General features: G+C 40.6%; 1 protein-coding gene across 2 annotated transcripts in view; it reads left to right on the top strand.

Moving 5' to 3' along the window:
- CMIP (c-Maf inducing protein) overlaps positions 1–19,344 on the top strand; it is a 131,978-nt gene that overhangs the window by 17,281 nt on the left and 95,353 nt on the right. The gene's annotated exons all lie outside the window — the stretch shown is intronic.

The raw sequence follows: 19,344 nt of genomic DNA, 5'->3' as shown, positions 1-19,344 counted from the left end.
CTAATTCCACCAGGAGGTCAAGTGGTTTCAGTTGCATGACTCAAGCTCACACCTACCATGAGCAGCCATAGTGCGATAGCTGTGCTCTTTGTCTGTGGCAGGCTGGTTAAGAAATGAGAAGTACCTTTTATATCCACTAATAACTGAGTTTTCCTTCATTTATGCCTTTGGGAACATTTCAGTACTTTGCCTGGCAGTATCACTACTCTGAATCGTGTGTGGAAAAACGTCTGAAGCAAATTAAACAAGATGACTTGTGAGTAAAAGATCAAGTCAAAACACTGTGGAGACAAAAGTCATTGAGTTGATGGGTGCAGTCTATCTATGACTGGGAAACCTTTAATGATGCCAGGAGAAAGGATTGACCATAGTAGACAAAGTTGCACTTGAGGTTTCTGTGACCAAAAAAAAATAATCAGTCTCTTTATTCCTGTGATTTATTATTTCTGTGATCACATGGCTCAAGATACTGCGAACACACGGAGTCTTAGTGGAAGCCACAGCAAATATCAGCAAAGTCCAGCTTGAGAATGAATCTCAGAAAATTAAGGTGGAGAGAATGAGAGAAAAAAAAATAAAAAAGAAATAATTTTTTTGGCATTATATTTGTGGGTTGGCATGTCTAGATCCTGGGAGTCCATTCCATTGTTTTTACTCATAGCATCCTTCTCTCTTGTTGGGAATCAATCACTAAGAGTGATTTGGCATCTGTGCCATACTAGTAAAAACAATCCTAACTGCTTATAATTAATGAATTGTGTAAGCTGCCAGCAAGTGATTTGAGGGGATGGAGTAACAGCCATATGGACAATATGAATTCTGCATTGACTGGCAGCCTATGTCAGAGAAAGTACAGCTTTATTTTTCTGACACTGAATTGGTTTAGTGTGTGGACTTCTAAATAAGTAGTGCTTTAGTAAAGTGTATCAGTTGCTTGAGCTGAAGCCTGTGTCTAGGATGGCTTAGTGTAAAAGCAAAAAGCCATATTGAGATCCAGCAAAGGAGAAGAGCCTGTTTTCAAATGATGAAGCTTGTTCTTCTTGGAAAGAAGATGGTACTTCCAATTTCTTATCAAGAGTGAACTCACAACAGGGTATTTAAACAAAACCAGCTACGTGGACTCATTAAAGAGATGATTTTTTGGGGGAAACACTTTTTCAGGCTTTTTCTCTTTGAACTGTGTCTTCAGCATGTATATATATGTCTAGTTCAGTTGAGAACTGATAGGACAGTACTTCCTTTGCTTTGATTCTTTTATTCTTTGAGCATTCCTCCTCACATGGAAATCTTACAAAATGCTTCTGTTTCCCTATGGAAAGAGGGCCAGTTTAGGGAGAGTTGATGTTCTGGGCAGTATATCCAAGATAACTATAGATCCTAGAGGAAAATAAAGCAGCCTCAGGAACAATAGGATTTATAAAGCTGTTTAATTTGTGCCAAGCTAGCTTTTTTTTTTTTTTTTTTGGTTGTCATAGAAATGTGCCAGCCCGTGTCTCTCACAGATGAGCTCACTAAATGAATGGCTGTGCAGGATGAGTCTGGTTTCAATGAAGATGTTTATACTTGAAGAACACAGATGGACTTAAACCACAGCCCAGAATCTAAACACCCCTGAGCTCCTGGGGGAGGGGAGTGATAGGAAATGAAATCTGGATTTTATAGCTCAGGCCTGCATCTGTCCTCCTTGATTTGGCTTTATGAGTTATTATGGGGAAGTAGGAGAGGAATATTATCTGCAGTAAAAAGGGTTTGTTTGTTGTTGAATACTGGGGGAAGATGATTTTGAATTTGGCCCAACTCCACTGGGTTGGGAGGACTTTCCTGCCTTGCTGTCTTTGCATGACCATCACGGCTGAGGTTAATTGGTAGCTGAGATGTTACTCTAAAGTACAGTCTTTAGCAGGTATTTTTTTTGTCTTTTCTGTACCCCTGTTACTCTTTGTCTTTTGAAATAAAATACTTTGAATGAGGGCTGACAATTTTGTCTCCTGCACCTCACATGAAATGCTGTGGTACAGGTTTGGTAGAAGTTTAGAAGTTGGTGCAAATAACTACAAATGGTAGGAGCAGCATCAGACCGATGAAATACCAAAGAATTTGCAGACGACACAACTGATAACCTTCAGTGAGGTGTGTCATTGAGCACTGAACAAATGTAGTGCAGTCAACAAACAGTGTGCTGTGTTGAATGGGGCAGTGTTCAGTGCGGGCAAAAATGTCCTTTACAGGATTTAGTCTCTGGATTGTTTGCTTTGCTTGTGAGCATAATTCTGTGAATTCTTTTTGCTTCCAAGAAGCCCATTAATTCTTTACTTTCATCTACATTTGTCACTGTCAGAATGCCTCAGAGGAGCTTAGGTGTAAAATGACAATAGCTACAGTATCTCCAGGGTTTTCAGGTGTCCGAATGATTTGTTTGTCTGCCTGCCTTGCTTTCCTTGGTTTTCTATTCCTGGAGCTGGGCTGCCGGAAATGATGCATGTTGCTGAATGCAGAATAGTCCTTGCTGTGCCAAGGCATGTACTTGGAAGAATGGGATACTATGTCCTATTAATTGGTATAAATAATCAAGAGTACAGAATAAATGAAGTACTGGCTGACTTTTTAAAAAAAAATTTTAAGTGTATTCCCGACAAGTTGTAGGTAGTATGTTTTTAGATGAAATCCACCCTAACCAGAAGTTGTCACTTTTGGAGAATAATTCAAGGACTTGCCACTCAAACCTGCTTGAGTATATTTGAGCCTCAGCTTTGGTTATAGTCTTGAATTCAGCTGTGCACACTCTTCTCTTGGTCCTCTGGTTTTGCTTGTTATTTGCTCTTAACTATCCTGCTTGAACTTGTATTGGAAGACAGGTGAGGCTAGAATTACCTTGCCTTTTAAGGAAAATTATTTTTTTAAGCTAAAACGGATTCTTCACATGCTACAAGCTTTGGGAAATGCAGTTTCTGTGCAGAGAAATTCCTTTTCTGCTAGTCTGACCCGTGTTTTGTGGGATCTTAAATGGTCTCAGCACTGTTAAAGACCTTGGTCTGTCAAGTCATCCTCAGAGAGGGAAGAGGGAAAGGAGGGACTCTTCGGTTAGTGGAGGTGCAGTCTTGTGCATGTTGTGTGCTGTGGACCCCGGTGCTTCACTGGCATCTGCTGTCAGGCTACTCCACTTGGGAAAGCTGCAGGTGAGGAAAGTGTTGAATAAAAGCATAATGGTTGATTTGCCTGAGGTAGGCAAAATGCCAGGGCTGCAGTGTCCTTCCCCACAGGGATGGTCAGCTCAGCAGGGCCAGGGGCTCAGGTGCTCCTCCAGCTCTGCCACTGACTCAGCCCACCAGGCAGAGGGTTGGGAAGCCCTGCCTGCTCCCCATTCAGAGAAGATTTATTTCAAGGGCTAATCAATTAGGCAGCATCAATTGGAATTTTTGAGACAAATTCATTTATAAAACTACTTGGTTTTCTGATAGAGCTCTGTGAATAATTTGTCCCGTATTTCTCCTACTACCAAACATTGACAATAGCTGTTTCTTTTCCCAAGTGCATCTCCTTCCATTCATTTTTGTAAGGGCCTTTCTGGAAAGGGAGTGCACAACTGATTACATTGCATTTAAGGAACTATGAAGTGATCAGCATGACTGCTGCCAAATGTGTGGAATTAAGATGGAAACAATTAAAAGACCATTTGAAAATATTTTTTTCAGTTACATCCAGACCACAAGAAGATTTTTGGGTAATGCCACTGTTTTCAGTGTGCCTTGGGTAGGCTAAAACAGTGTCAAAGCAGAAATATTAAATGATCAAAGAAGCTGTGTTTTTACAGGACACATTTGCTGTTCTACTTGCGTGAGAAGTTTGCAGTGATGCAATAATATTGAAAATTATTACTTTCACTGTAGGAGCATTGATGCACTGCTATTGGGAATTACTGCTTTCACTGTAGGAGTGTTCATTTTTCTTCTGAGGTCATTAAAATAATCTTGTTTTTACTTTTGTAATTGGCTTAGGTTGCCCTTCTTGGGGGAGGGGAGGCTTTGGGTATTTGTTGGTGTTGAGGGTTTTTGTTTTTTTTTTTTTCACTTTTAATTTGAAACACAGTTTTAACATTTGGATTGTTTGAAACAAAAACAAGAGAAGTCCCAACATGAGCAGCGAATATTTTTAAAGGACTTTATGGCTCTAAGTTTCTAACACAGTCCAGATGTCTCCTATCTCTGCTCTTTCCGTAGCATTTTCTGGCACGGTGTCATTGGATTTTGAACATGGTCCAAGCTGTGTGCCAAGTCCTGAAATAAAGTAAATCAGTGAGTTGTTCTTGGACGTTTCTCCTTAATCCAAACCAACCCAAATCAAACTTCAGCTCTGACCTCAGGACTGCACATTCAAATATTTTCCTTTGCCTCCTCAGTTTCAAAGTAGCAAAAGCAGGAGATTACCACTTTGCAGTATTTAAACAGAGGCTTGTGTGACATCCGTGCAGCTGAAGCAACTGCTTTCCTTGGGACCTGGTGCCTGTTAAAACACCAGTGATGTTCTCCAGCACTGTGATTCTTCACTGGGATTCCTTTTGTTGTGTCAGGGTGCATGTTACGACCACACCAGAGCAGGATTTATTTGGAGGCATATGTTGTGTCAACAATCAGATAGTAACCAAAGGAAATATTCCATGGTGCTCTTTTGCAAATGGTTCTGCCTAGATGTTTCAGAGAAATTATTGATAGGACAAACCTGGTAGCCCCCAAAACAGCATCAGGACTGAGTTTTGGGATAAAGGACTGTCTTCTATTTTTCCTTATGCAAGCACTGGTCTCCTTTGTATTGAAGCACTCCATTGAAGCTGGCCTCTCATGCAAACAGACTGTGACTGAATGGGCCACCTATTGTCATTGAACATTCTGATGGCACAACAGCTTATGTAAGGAAAAAATTGTTGTCAAGGTGGTGTTATTTTTAACAACAGTTTATTTGCTGGACCAAAGGAGACTTAACAGTATGTGACACAAATTCTTTGCAGAGTATCAGTGGGTTTGAGGCCTGCTGGTTGTATTTTTTTCTGACTGGCCAAGTTCAGATAAGTTTAATTAAACTGTATTTGTTGTCCAACTCTTCTTTAGACCCAACTTCCACTGAAATTGATATGAAGCTTTCCTTTGGCTTATCAGGCTTTGCACTGGGTTCTCAAAATGTATGTGATCTGGGTGTTTTGGTCTATCTGATCATCCTGGATACAGACAGTGGTCAAAGCAGGCAGTATGCAGAAGTCTGCAGACTTTTCAGACAGTACTGTCTTACAGAGGGGAATGAGAGTTTCCAGCGTGCTCTGTGTTGGCCTCAGTTCAGGCTTTTGGGATCCCCACTGCAATTGTATATACATATTTGGCCTCTCAGGGAATACTTTTCTGAGTAAAAGAGTAAAAGAAAGCTCCTTTTTAAACTAGTGAGATAAGCATATTGCCTGTTATCAAGGCTGGTAGGATTACTTTATTTTCATTAATCAGTTTTGTTTCCCTCTGGTCTTATAGCCAGTGTGTGTCTTTCTGTCTGGATTCCATATAAACATTAAATGGGTAACTAATGGATCCTGCCTTGGGGCCAGAGAGCACAAAATTTACCTTTCAGAAGTAGCCAAAACAGCCACATGCATAAAAATAACTTTAATTTTCACAGTGAATTCTCTTACTTGAGCTAGTTGTTTACCAGCACATTCATGTGCTATGGTAGCAGTGGGACATGCAGTTACCAAGTTGTTACACAGCAGTGAATACCAGGGACATAAAATAAATGAGTTCTTTTGCAGAGAAATGCCATTAAATAAAGATTTCAGCCCTTGTCTTGTAATTATTTCATTGCTTAACAGAGCTTTGTTATACAGGTGACTGATGTTTCCTGTGAGATGCCGTGTTTGGTGCTCCCCTCGTGGATATTCAGGACTGTTTTGCTCTCTGTGTGGAACATCAGGCAAGGACTGAGCACTCACCCTAAGCTTCCCTTGCTTGTGCACTGTGCAAGGGATGTTTCACCTAAGTGTGGAGCTTGTCTGAACACCATGGCAGCTCTCCCAGCTCTGTCTGTTGGCTCCTTGCACACGGACTGGACCTGGTTGTTTTATAGAGTGACCTTTCCATTAGGGCTGACCTGCTGAGCTCGCTGGCATGGGATCAGGAAACTAATTTCTGACTTAGTCTGGTCTTCTGCTGCTGCTAAGTTGTTGTAACACCCTCACCCTTAAACATCGAGATCTTCACCATATACCCCACATCAGAAATCACCTGGATATGACAAACTAGGTTCCCTTCTTCGTCATATCAGGAAGGACCTAGGTTCTCTGCCCTGGAGGAACTGGGAGTGAATTTGCTAGAGCAGGAGGTATGTGTTAAACTGTGGGAGGTTTTCTTTCTATCAGTGCTACTCAGAGGTTGTTACTGAAAACAGTTCAGCCAAGATGCTGGGAGAAGGGCTGCAGTGGGCACAACCTTCATATGTGTGTTTGCAGATAGATAAAAACTTCTCAGGAGATCTTATGTCTTTCACAAAGGGATGATTTGAGATAAAGCTCTGTCAGGGAACTATGATAAAAGAACTGAAGCTGAAAATGAAAGAGCTGTTGGGTGATAAGAGGAAACTCCTGTGTTTTGAGAGCTGGACTTCAGCTAGATAAAAATCTTAAAAGCCCTGTGCAGATCAGCAGAGTATTGGTCTTGCTTAGGTTTCGCTTAATTTTCTGTCTGCCACCCAGCCTGGAGGAAGCAGTTTTCATGCTTCCCTGGCAGCAAGATTTTTGAATGTAGGAAACCTGATAGTGTGTCTGCTTAACTACCAGACTTTGGCCTGGTGCCCTTTCTGGTTTCCTTATGGAGTAAGTGCAGTGATGGGAAGAATGTGCTTCTTACACATGTAGTCATCTTGGTGATAGTAAACTGTGACACCGATACCCTGTTAGCCTCCCCTGCCTGCAGAGCCACTGCCACGGGCTGGGGGTCAGTGGCAGCATAACAAGAACTCTGCTTTAGGTTTTGAGTGCAAAAGAGAAACTAGAAGTGAATTTTTTTTTTTTTTTGGTCTGATTTGTTTTTTGAGAAACTGTAGATGTTTGTTCTAAACTGTCAAACTAATGCATGTTATTCTAATTTGCTCTGTTGAGACTTTAGCAGTGACTGCTAATGTGCAAACAGAAAGCTTCCACTATGTGCTAGCAGCAGTTTTCTCGAATTAGTCCATTTTAGCTGTACTTAATATGGCCAGTTTGCCTGCAGAATATTTGCTTTGGTGTTTTAAAAGCTCTGCTACAACCATTTGAGTGTCTTGGAGTAGATACAAAAAGAACCCCATGAATTTTGGATGGTTCATCTTACATTTTTACATTTGTAAAATTGCTTTAGTATCATTTCGTGTGATGTTCAGGTCAATGGAAGGGAATTTAAGTCATGCAAGTAAGAACAGCCACCCACTAGGAAGCCCCAGCCTGGATGTGACCAATGGCTTACTGAATTGGATGTGTAAAGCTTGCCAAACAAAAGCAACATGTTTAGAACTGTAAAAATGTAAACCGAAAATATTAAGGTGATTAATTTGTCCTGCAGACAAAAAGCTCCTAAGATTATGAGAAAACAGTTTTATTAGTTTATTTGAATTTCAATGTTTGCATTTTGATTTGGGGTATGTGTTTAGAAAATCAGCTTGCTAGGGATGTTGCTCGTTTCAGACTTTGCTTTCTGGCAGTCCCAAGTGGAAATGAAACTGTAGGTGTCAAGCACATCAAAAATGAATCTAAGATCCTGGGGAATCAACAGCCAGGACTTGTAGATCTTGGTACTGCAAAATACTGCATCCAGTGAAATCCTGCTGGGAATGGAGTGCTCTGCAATGGGCAGGGTGGGAGCCAAAAAGCAATCAGGGCAGGTAGACGTGCACTAGGAAGTGATTTGGCAAACACTCATTTCATCATGACAGAGCTGTTTGTGATGGTAAATGCTTACAGGATCCTTATGAGTTGGTTCTGAGCTCCAGCCATGCACAACTGCAATGTAGGAGCTGGATGCAAAGCCTAATTAAAGTGAGGGATATTTGGATTGGCTACAGTGGCCTTTGGATTAAATCTTCAGACTTTAGTTCTGAAGAAGACTTGTACTTTGTGTGTAAGTAATGTATACACTGGAGGAACATGATTTCTAACAGTTGTTATTATTGGAGAGTGCTTTGTTTTTCTGCTGGGAAGTGTAATTTACAAGGAAGAATATTTCTGAAGTATTTCAGAAGTTTTGTATATATTACATGTCAAATGACAAATTGTTTATTGGCATGGGGTCATGCAAAGGGGCGTTTACTAGCACTCGTTAAGACTGTCTGGTGCAGTTCTGCCGATTCTCAAGTTACCTGTTGTGGACGGTTATCCCAGTGAATCTGATAAATCACGAGGTGGTTTCTCATGATACACTTTTTAATTGGTCAGTATTATCTGTGTATCTTTGGTGGGCAAGTGGAGCCATGTACTGTTATCCAAAACCAAATCCAAAGTCTGTGTCAGAGGAAGAAGAACTTCAGAAGTTCAAGTTAAACAAAGGAACTGAATGAGTATTAAAAAAAAAAAAAAAAAAAAAAAAGATTGTTTTGAATACAGACATTTCTAATCTCGATACAACCTCCTCTTAAAATAACAAGCCAGTTGTTATTACAGACACTTTTGGTGATTTTTTTAAGTCAAATTGTGTTCAAGTCATACAAAGATTTAAAAAAAAAGTAACTGATGAGCTGTTCTTAAAGGCATATTCGCTCCTGGAAGTGCTCAAGAAATTGGACACCCCCTGCATCATTAAGGTTTTTTGAGAAATAATGTTTCTAATACTTGGTGACAGGTTTATATCTTCAGATCCTTGTACAAACATGGAATAAAGCATTTAACTATGTGCTACTGGAAAATAAGGTTTAATGTTCAGCTGTAGTGCCTCATTCAGCCTTTTTTCAGTTTCATTCACCAAGAAATTTCTAATAAAAGGATATTTCTTAGTCATGGGTGAAGGTGTTTTCTGATCCTCTGTCTGTGTCTTATATGTCATTATTAATCTGTTTTCCCAGTCGCATGTATGATTGGATAATAAAAGCCAGGAAAATAGGTCAGCATAAGTCAGTATCTCTATCTCCAATGCTGCTAAAACACCCCACTTGTCAGATTCTATGTTTTACTACTTTCTTGTTGCTGCATTTTCATCTATCTTTGAAGGTCAGAGCGTTTTAGAAAGCAGGTTTTCAGCTTGTCTGACGAATATGTTGTTATTAATTTCCATATGGTACCAGAAAAGTGTCTCTTCCATTCCATTAGCGTTGTTGTTGGTAGTTTCCTAAAGAGTTGTATTGGTAGGTCTCCATTTCTGCCATGGAATGACTTGGAGTCCCCCTAGCAACAGCTATGGAGAAATTAATAGTGCACCTTCCCGGTGTCAGAGGGAGGCTAAGAAAGCCAGTGTTGCAGATTTACCTGAAATTACCTGGTTAGGAGGGACCTCCACACAGAATGAAAACAAAGAAAGTAATTCTGGTTGGAAAAGTTCCTTTAACTCATGGGATGAATGTGATTTCAGGCGTGATGTTTTCTCCATTCCACTGAGCCAGATTTTTGTTCTTTTTCTCTGTGTTTTTACAAACAGCAGCAGAGGGGTGAAAACACTGGGACTGGAACCTTCTGAGAGCACAAAAGCATTTTTCCCTCACGAAGAGTTTTACTGCACGTGAGGAACTGGCTCTGACCAGAACTGCAGACATTCATTGGCACTGCATTATTTAAAGAATTGAGGGCATTCATTCTCTTTCACCCTAAACAAGGGTGAAAGAGAATGTACTTGTGGTCATCCTGAGCAAATCCTTGTGTCTTTATTTGTGTGGGTCTTTAACTGCATTAGGCCAGTAGCATTCAATAAACAATGTTAACTTTATGTAGCTGTTAAGTACACTGACCTTTAGTATTGGTTTGCACAAGCCGTGCACAATGAGAGTCCCACTGAAATACCACGGCTGGTTTAAGCAAATTGCTGTCCTGCAATCAAAATATGACTTTTCTATTACTGAACAGATGCTTCATCAGTGAGAGTGCTGCTCTTTCCCAGAGCTAGTTCTCTCTTTCTGTCTTTTGATGCTCTTTCAGTCCTGGTTTCCTCACCTGAAAAACAGAAATAAAAATTCTGTGTCCTCGGGAATAACCAGGTTAATATTTGCTGAGCGTGTTGGAGCTGCATGGTCCCATGATAGGCTGTACGGGGTCAACGTGACTATTGCTAAATCGCACTCCAGCCAGAATTACAGTCATTAATAGCTCTGAGTCTGGGGAAAGAGTCACTGCAAATACTGTAACAGCTACTTTAACTGTTTCCTTTTAAGCAAACAAAACCTCTTGACGTTTCTGCTGAGCAAGTCGTAATGGCTTAACTTATTAAAATGTTGCAGAGTGTCTTGTTCCTCACTGGCCACAGTAGTCTTTTTTTCTTTTCACTGAACCAACTGATTAGGGAAATTCCACCAAAAATGATGGCAGTTCTTCAGCTCAGTGCATTTAGAGAATGGCTTTCTTGCAGTTACTCAAGTTTGTGTCCTGAGAACGCGCAGGCTACAGCAGTTCAGCAACAAGAGAAAAGGGGAACCCAGAATCATTGACGCACGTTCTGTTATTCTCCTTCCCATTTTCAGTGTCTTGGCTTTGGGTTTTCAGCACGTGAATCGGCTTTGTGGAGGGGAATGCCTTGTTTTAACAAAAGTTTAACTATTTCCCAGTGCGTTGTTGCTACTGTAGCAGATATCCTTTGAGAGATCAGGAGCAGGGAGGGGCTGCTTTCTGGAAACATTCAGGCAGCTGTCCTTGGGCTCACAGTTTCACCATGACAAATACTGTAGAAGAAGTTGGGGTTTTTTTGGCTTCCGAACATCCCTGTGCAATATGCATTGTGCCTCCTTGAGATGAGAAGAGTGAGACTGCATGTGCATTAACATTCTGCATGGTGAAAGAAAAAAATGGGTAGGGGGGAGCATCCACAGGATCCAAAGAGTTCTTGGCTATAAAATTAACATAAAATTACTTTTTTAATATCTTGGATATTTGTAAAATGAAGGCAATTTCTCCATGCTTAGTCGCCTAATAAATAGTGATCAAATAACAGAAAAACAAAAGCAAGACCATTGCCCAAAAGAAATAGTAGAGCAAAGTGAAGTTGGAGAAGCAATTAAGCTTTTTCTCAGGTATGAACTGGTCAGAAATTCTTCTGTCAATCCTTTCCTTTGTCTCTTTTACAAACCAGAAAGTGTTTCCATAGGGGAAGTGAAACAGGGGAGTGAAAATATTGCAAACAAAAAGCACTAGGAGAGGGAACTGAAACATTCTAATATAGTTAAGAAATACTCTAGTATAGTTAAAATCTGTGTGGAAGTGTAGGATTATGTTCTCCTCTGTGGACAGCTAAGAAAAGGACACTGGTTGCCAGCTGAATGTATGTTTGGATAAGCATGTGCTTACAAGTGACAGATGTCAGGAGAGGGGAAGTGGGGTTAGTCCTTTCATATAATTCTCGTTTTGTGGGTCTTGGCTTTCTGCTTTGTGAACTGCTGTGAGAGATGTGCAAGGTGAAAGGTTTATTAGTCAAAAGATGCAGGAAGTAGATTCAAACTGAAAGATTACCAGTAACTTTATCCACAGCCGTGTCTTTTTTCACTAACCTAAACCCCCCCCCCCCAAAAAAAAAAAAAAGGAAGAAAAAACCACCATCAACCACACCTCCTACTTAGTCTTAGCTAGAATGAACTGCAGTAGGCAACTCTATCGTGTTTTGCTTTTTCTCTCAACTGGAGCTCTGATGCTGCTCAGGCCTTTTATTAGGGAGGCTCCTCTCCACATTCACACTGGGACTAAGATGAGCTTGGGACAGAGGGGTGAATCTTATCTCATTAATTTCAGTAGTTGACCATTACCAAGCCCAAAGACATTATTTCTAGGATCAGTGCTGCCTTCTCTTTTATCCTTTTTCTATCTTATTTTGTCCTGTTGTGAGGATTCTGACTCAATAGGCAAATAAAAATAACCAGAAACATCAAATGGGGAGTTTCTGGTACTGAGCTGAACATTTACAGCTAAGGCTGAGTTTCTCTCACATTGTCAAGGACTGAGGACCTGAGGATTTCATGGTTTGTTTTAAGCCTGTTTGTGCTGTAAACAGGGTTAGATCCTCCAAAATTGCCACCCAGTCGCATCCCTCTTGTACACCTGCTTGACTTGTGCAGCTGCATGTTTGGATTAAGGATGTGATCAACCTGCAGATCTTCTATAAAATAATTTTATTTACTGTAGGGTGAATTTTTAGCCCTCAGTTTAAATTGCAAAATGTATGCTTCTCATATTCCCTTGTGAATGGGTAGGAGTTGAGGGTACTAAGCCCTTACAGGAAGCCCTTGGCATTTTGCAGGATTAGACCACAAAGTGCTGTGGTGCTCTGCACAGTGTATATATTTAGAATCACCATGAGATATTTTTGGGTGGAAGATTATTTGGGAAAAACTGGGGGAGTTCCTGCTTTTCTGGTGCAGAAAAAAAATTCAAATAATCCTCATAACTTGAGGCTGTGAAGGTTTTGTTTTAAGCAGTTCGCCTGTGATGGGTGTATCCTGTGAGGAAAGAAATGGTGTTTATCTAAGATGCGAGGCAGTGAATGACAGGACAAAGGTTAGGTGTGTGTTGAAAAGGCTGGGCATTGATTTCCTGAAGACGTTTTTTCCAAGCTATAGCTATCAGGGAACAGAGACCTCCCTCTACACAGTTAGACATGTTTTGATCAAAAGTCAGTGAAAAAGATATGTCAGTCTCACTCTTAATCTCTTATGCAGAGACGATAATACTGTCAACTCTCTCATACTTCAATGAAAAAAGGTTATGCTGAAGTCTGACTCAGTGATTTTGCATGGACTTCACCCCATATTTATGATAATTGCTGCAATACATTTCTGCCTGAGAATAAATTGATTTCTGAATGGCATAATTATTTCTTCACTGCTTATCAAACTGGTCTCTCCAGGCAGTTTGTTTAAAGATCAGATTCTTTACACTCATGGGGGCACTGTGGGAAGGTTTGTTGATGGATTGGTAAACAATTAAAAAAATCCCAAATCAGAAAATGTTAGGCTTCATGAAACAGATCCTGGTATATTTGACTATCAGGTTTAATTAAGCTTCACGTTCCCTCAATTTTTAAGAACAATGCATGGTCTTAAGTGGTAACTTCAAAGCATTTAACATACCCTTAGCAGTTCTGTCCTCAGCACTGCTGAGCCAGTCCCTACTCACTGTAGGAAAAGTGATGCTTCATTCCTGCTGAAAAGCCCCAGTATCCCCTTGCTCAGTCCGTGCATGTTTCCTTTCAGGCTTACTGAGCTGCCTTAGATAAAAACAAAAGCAAGGGAGAAGCAAGAAGTGCATCTGTTGACAGCTATGACAGAGATCAAATTCCAAGCCAGGCCATGGGATTCCTGAGAAGGGGCTACTTAAACAGAACTCTCCTTTGATTAATTGGAGATAGGGTGACACCTTGGACGTCAGAACTGTATTTGAGCTTGGAATCAGACGCAGAGGGTCAAAGAGATGAGATGCTTAAGGGCTGAAATGTGATCCCTGCTGCTTCCCTCCCTCCCTCCTTTCTCCCCTTTCTGGCTGTGGTACAGATCTGCAGGTCCTGCTCATGTGGCTTTGGTTTATGTTCAGCAGTAGCTGTGCTAACCATCAGTTCAGAACCTTGCAGCAGAATTGGTCCCTTTCCTGCACTGCCCCGTGTTCTCTAGCATTGCTGCCCTAGAAATCAAACTTTTTAATAACACTGCAGCCCTCTTGGTTCAGGCTTTGGAAACTTCCACCCATTGCCAAACTAGCATTTGAAAATTTGCTTATTTTGCCTCAAGCATGTTTCTCAACAAGGACAGTGTTTTTTCAGTGGTTAATCACTTTTCTTTATCTTCTGTGATAGTAGCTCTTCTACTTGTGGGATTTTGTTTTGGTTTTTGTTGTTTTTTTTTAACAAGTGCAGATATTAAAAAGACAACAAAACAAGGCCTATGAAACTCAAGATTTACTACCTTCAGTGCCTTGTTAATGGATGCTGTGAAAAAATGCAAGGACATAGCCTAGAATATATGTAAAATTAGCTTAAAAATAAAGATTTCCTCCTCAGCAGGCTGATAACTTGTCTGATGAATTTTCTCCTGGGCAGATCTGAGAAATGTTGATAGGGGCATTGTGAGATGATGACAGTCCTTTGGCAGGTGTTTCTCCCCGTAGCTTCTGGTTGGGCTCCTTTTTGAGTGCTGTTTTTGTAAATTCAAACTAGGAATATCTAAAACATCCTATAGAATTTCTCATAAGCAAACATTTGAAGGCTGACTGTTGGGGGAGAATAAATTATTACACAGTGTGTTTTGGAGCAGTGTCCTGGCAGTCTTGGCTATGTTTTTGTTAACAGAAGAATTATAAATACAGTTCTACCCTAAACTTTGTCAAAATGCTGGGAAGTGATTTAGTAAAGTGAATTAGTGCTGCTCCCATAACACAGGGCCATTAAACGTGGGGTGTTTTCAGTACATACCAGTGGCCTTGCTTTTCAAGCTTTTCTGATTTGAGGTGATCCTGCATTGAAAACTGTCAAAGAGGAACCACCTCTTTGGAAAAAAGAGGCAAGTGGTGTTTGTGTTATGGCCAGAAGGCTCTCTGTGGTAGTGTTGTCTTTACCAAAGAAATAGTTATGCGAAAACACATGCTAAGAATAACATGGTTGAGGAATTTGATTTACTATCTGAGCGTAGTGACCAAAGTTTGAACCCAACATGCAACCGAGAGGCCGTTTAAAACAATTATGTAGTTTAAATGGAGAGACATAAAAGGCAGCAGAAGTGTAACTTTCCTTGTAGTTTACCTGTGGCCAAAGACCTCTTCACCTTCCTGTGTGCTGTAAATGAGGGCTCTCCCCCAGGGTTCTCCCAGCACTACCAGTCTTGGAAAGCCTGTTCCAAACCCCCAGGGTTTTTATCTGCCAGCTTACTAAGCCTTCATTGAAGTAGGGTTTGAATCTGAGCAGCAGAAGGATATGATCCTGCCTCTTGTGTGATGTGAATCTCCTGCTGCTGGTGTTCTCAGATGTGTGACAGATGACCAGGACCTTAGCAGGAGGCTCTGTTTGTGTGTATCGACCGTGAGAAGGGATTATTAACTCTAAAAGCTTGTTGTTCTGTTAAGATAACTCTAAAAGCTTGTTTGTTCTTGCAGCTTTCACTGGTGATGCTGAACCATATAAAGTTGTCTGGTCCTGGACTTAGCTGGTTTTCTTTTGCTCTTTTTTTCCCTTTCTTTTCCTTCATGGTTTTTGAGACTGGTCTTAGCATAAGCCTTGAGTGGATGCTCTTTTTGTGGCTTTTGGATCATTCTTTGTAAAAATGAGCAGAACTGCAGAGTTACCATGGAAGCCATGCAAATGGGATTTTTGGAGCACAAGTCAAAATGACAGGGAGACAGGACTTTTTAAAAATAAAACCCTCTTTTTAGCTGTTCTTGTTTGTTTATAGACAACACATGTTTTTGTTTACATACATGGTCTCCATAAATAATCCATTTTTGTATGTTCTCTACATTGAGCAATCTATTTTACAGACAATTGAAAAATCTAACATTCATTACATGGGTTTTTTTTGGACTGTTGGGAAGATCTCAAAACTGGAGTGGTTTCATAATCCCTCAGCCTCCCACAAAATTATTTTGCTAGAACTTTGGCTTCCTCTAATGTGTGGTGTTCAGGTTTGGCAGCACAATGGTGCTTTTGTTGTCCAACTCATGTAAGAGTAGATTTAAGTGAGACAGACCTGCATGCTAGAAATAACTAATTTAGTTGTCCCTGGAGCCTTTGAGATTTTCATACACTCCTGAGATAGGGTCACTTATCTTCAGTGCAGTACAGTAAATGAGAATGTTTCAACAGTTTCTGTTTGTATTCCCTGTATCACAGTGTGAGCCCCAGTCCTGGAGCTGCTGACTGCAGGTGCAGAGCACCAAGGGACCCTCTGCAAGGGTTTTTGCAGGCAGTGGGGAAAGCGATATCGTGGTCAGTTCAGGCCAAGGGTTGTAGTGAGGTTTCTTCCTTAATCCCTTGTAATGGATCAATCTGATACAATGGCCTCCTAGTGTTTCACTATTATTTTAATCCTGCTTCTTCTTCTCACTGCATATTTTGGGACTGTTGAGCCCAGCTTTTCTTCAGCTTCTCACACTCCTTTCCAGGCCTAGTCTGAATGCATGAGCTCTGTTTTCAGGTGTTGTATTTACGGTAAGACATGAGAAAATTTTGAAGGATGGTAGTGCTGGTGGAAGAATATGCTGCCCTTTTCTTCTCTTCATCGTGGACCAGCAATAGACCTTAGGTGGGCGTCTTCCCATATTTAGGTGAGGTGTTGTGGTAATTACACAATTTAGGTGATCCCAGATGAAAATATCGCATTACCTAATATAGAACAGGTCAGGAAACAATATGATGCTGACATTGCATTTTTTCCACTTGTGTTTTGACGTTGGTTGTTTCCTTCTAGAATAATATGTGTCCTTGGATAAGGTTGTTTGTGCCACATAAATAACTGTGTTTCAACTTCTTGGGTAGTTCTCTGATCAGAATAGAAGATAGTCCAGATTATTCCTATTTTACTGGAAAAGCCGCACCAACTTAGCATCTCTGCAGGATACATTTATTATTAGTAAACCACCCTGTGAGATGAAAACACAGAAGGGTGGTTTTTTTGTGTATGAGAATTGAACACAAACTGCTCAATCCCTTCCAGGCATACTGTATTCCTGCATTGTATTGATTACTGACCAGGTTTTACCTGACATCTCAGAATATGATTCATTGCTATTGATCTGCACGGAAACTTGGCAGGAGGTTGAAAAACAAATGAGCAACATTGCCTGGGCCCCCACCCCTACGTACTGTCTCAGATTTGACTCTCTACCACCCAAATCCGAATTCTTCTTGGGTCTGGCACTTGCTGAACAGTGTGGCTTCCTCTTAAATTAGCCTTTTGTACAAATGATGATCATACAGGGTGGCATTGCATCCCAAAAAAGCTCCAACCTTGGTGATTGCTTTTAACTCCAGCTGGTGCTCTTCAGGCACTGAAGGGTCTGTTACAGACACACATGTTCATTATTTCCTGTTTGATTTAATTTTAGATGAACCAGAAGTGGGGTATGATTTCAATAAAAAACAGTGCCAGAGGGGTGAAGGAGTTGTCGAGATGCACGAGGAAATATCAAGTCCTCAAGATGTAAGAAAAATTAGTCATGGTTCCTCAAAAATAGGCAGGGACTCTGTTCACCTTTCAAATTAATCAATATAGGTTAATCAGTTATTAACTGATCTTGATCATGAAACCTTTGAGTGGGTGTTTATTTTTGGTCCCTTGCAGCTGATCTCTTAGGACATAAGTCATGTTTGAATGCCTTACGGTAATAGCTCTGTGTACCTGATAATAGGCCAGGAATTTCTGAGTTGCAGCTGACCCCGTGCGTAGTTGTCAGAATGGTATTTATTTTCTCTTTCCACCTTTATTTCATCGCCTGTAAAACACTATTAATCTTTAACTCTTTGCACAATAGATTATGGAAGTATTAATCATCCAATGTTGTTGCAGTGGGCTTGTCTTCAGTGCAATAGTCACTTAAATGAGCACACATGTCGTAGAACTCGGATGGAGAGAGGAGTGACTGTGCTATGAGACATCAGGAGCCATGTGAGGGAACTGGCTGAGCAGAGGCTGGTTCAGCAGGAAGTGGTTGATGAGTTACTGGTGTTACAGCCTGAAGATGAAACCCGAGTTACAGTTTGACCTCATGAATATGATAAAGAAAAGTCTTTACAGGTGGAACTGTAGCATTACTCATTTTTACTCCACAGAGCTTGGTTTGTCCCTGTGTCCAAAAAGAGACCTTACCTAAAATGTAACAGTGCAGTCAGCTGTAGTTTCAAGTAGGAAAAGCTAATTAAAAAAAAACAAACTGGCAATTAATAATGCCTTGTATTAAATCCAGCTTCTCCTGGTCAATATTGACATATTCATTTGAAATCTGCCACATCAAACACCAAGCCCTGTGCTGGAAGTGGAAATACAAAAGCAAAATGGTCCTTTTCCAGGAGCTGTCAAAACTCCTTCAATAGCTGTAGCCTGTTCTTTGAATCTGTGGTACACAGTTTCCAGGTTGTGCCTGGACAGGGTTACTGTAGTTCTGGCCTTGAAAATCATTTTAGAGCAGAAGGAGGAATAAGGATCGTACAACTGGAGTGTGATAAAAGTCTCTTCAAAGCTGAAAGCTTACTTTTTGGGCCTTGGTTTTTATTGCCTACTTCTTTTTTGAATTTTGCTTTTGTTCGAATGTAGTTTATGGGATTTTGTAGTGGAACTAACCTACATGGTATTTCTTTCTCCCCAAAGGAGCTGTGAATTGCTGGAGGCTGGAAAATTATTATGGGGGAAATCACAGTGTTTGCCTGTTCTGAGATGCTTTGCTAGAGCTGCACTGATGGACAGTGCTGGATGTTTGAGCTCACCAGTAGGAGTTTCTTATACTCCCTCTCTGCCAGAGGGCAATTCTAGCAGTGGATGCTGGAAAAAATGTCATCTAAAAAAAGTATTTAGTTTGGTCAGGGTGTTCTTGCGGACTGAGGGAGGCTGAGTGTCAAGTCTGTGCATGAGGACTTTTCTACATAGCTAAGTTGTTGCAAGGTAAGCAGCAGTGAGAAAGTACAGTTAATTAGTTCCTCCTGTATGATCTCATTTGTACACTGTTAAGAACTTTATAAAAGGTAGGAAATGGGATAGAGCAAAGCTTGGACCACAAGCTCCATGTTTAAACTTAAAAAACCTGGCTTTACAGCGGTGCAGGGCTTGCTTCTGTTCTTTTCATCCCTGTCTGGGTGAGGGAAACCTACATGGTGTGTTTGTTTGCTTTCCTTTTTATCTTACTTTATTTATATTTATTTGGAACACTAAAAGGTTGCCACAGAACAGTTTAAAAATGAAAAGTGGGATGGTTTGCGGTGAAAATAATATTACTTGTGCCTCTGAGTTAAATTTCTTGGTTGAATCAAAATTCTCCTGCAGGATAAGAACAAGAAACAAACAAAATATCCTTGGTTAAGTGCTGTGGTTGTACAGGAAGGAGAAAGGAGAATTACAGGGAGGTACTGGCTCATAACTCAAAATTCAGCTTTAACTTGGAGATTCTTCTGCTAGTAAAACAGTGGCCAAACTTTTGATCCAGATGGAGTCCTGACAGTAATTACTTGTACGTATGGTACAGTCATC

This window comes from Aphelocoma coerulescens, chromosome 11, assembly GCF_041296385.1.
Source record: "Aphelocoma coerulescens isolate FSJ_1873_10779 chromosome 11, UR_Acoe_1.0, whole genome shotgun sequence".
NCBI lineage: Eukaryota > Metazoa > Chordata > Aves > Passeriformes > Corvidae > Aphelocoma > Aphelocoma coerulescens.
Note: the sequence above shows the minus strand (reverse complement) of the source record. Positions and strands in the feature narration are given on the sequence as shown.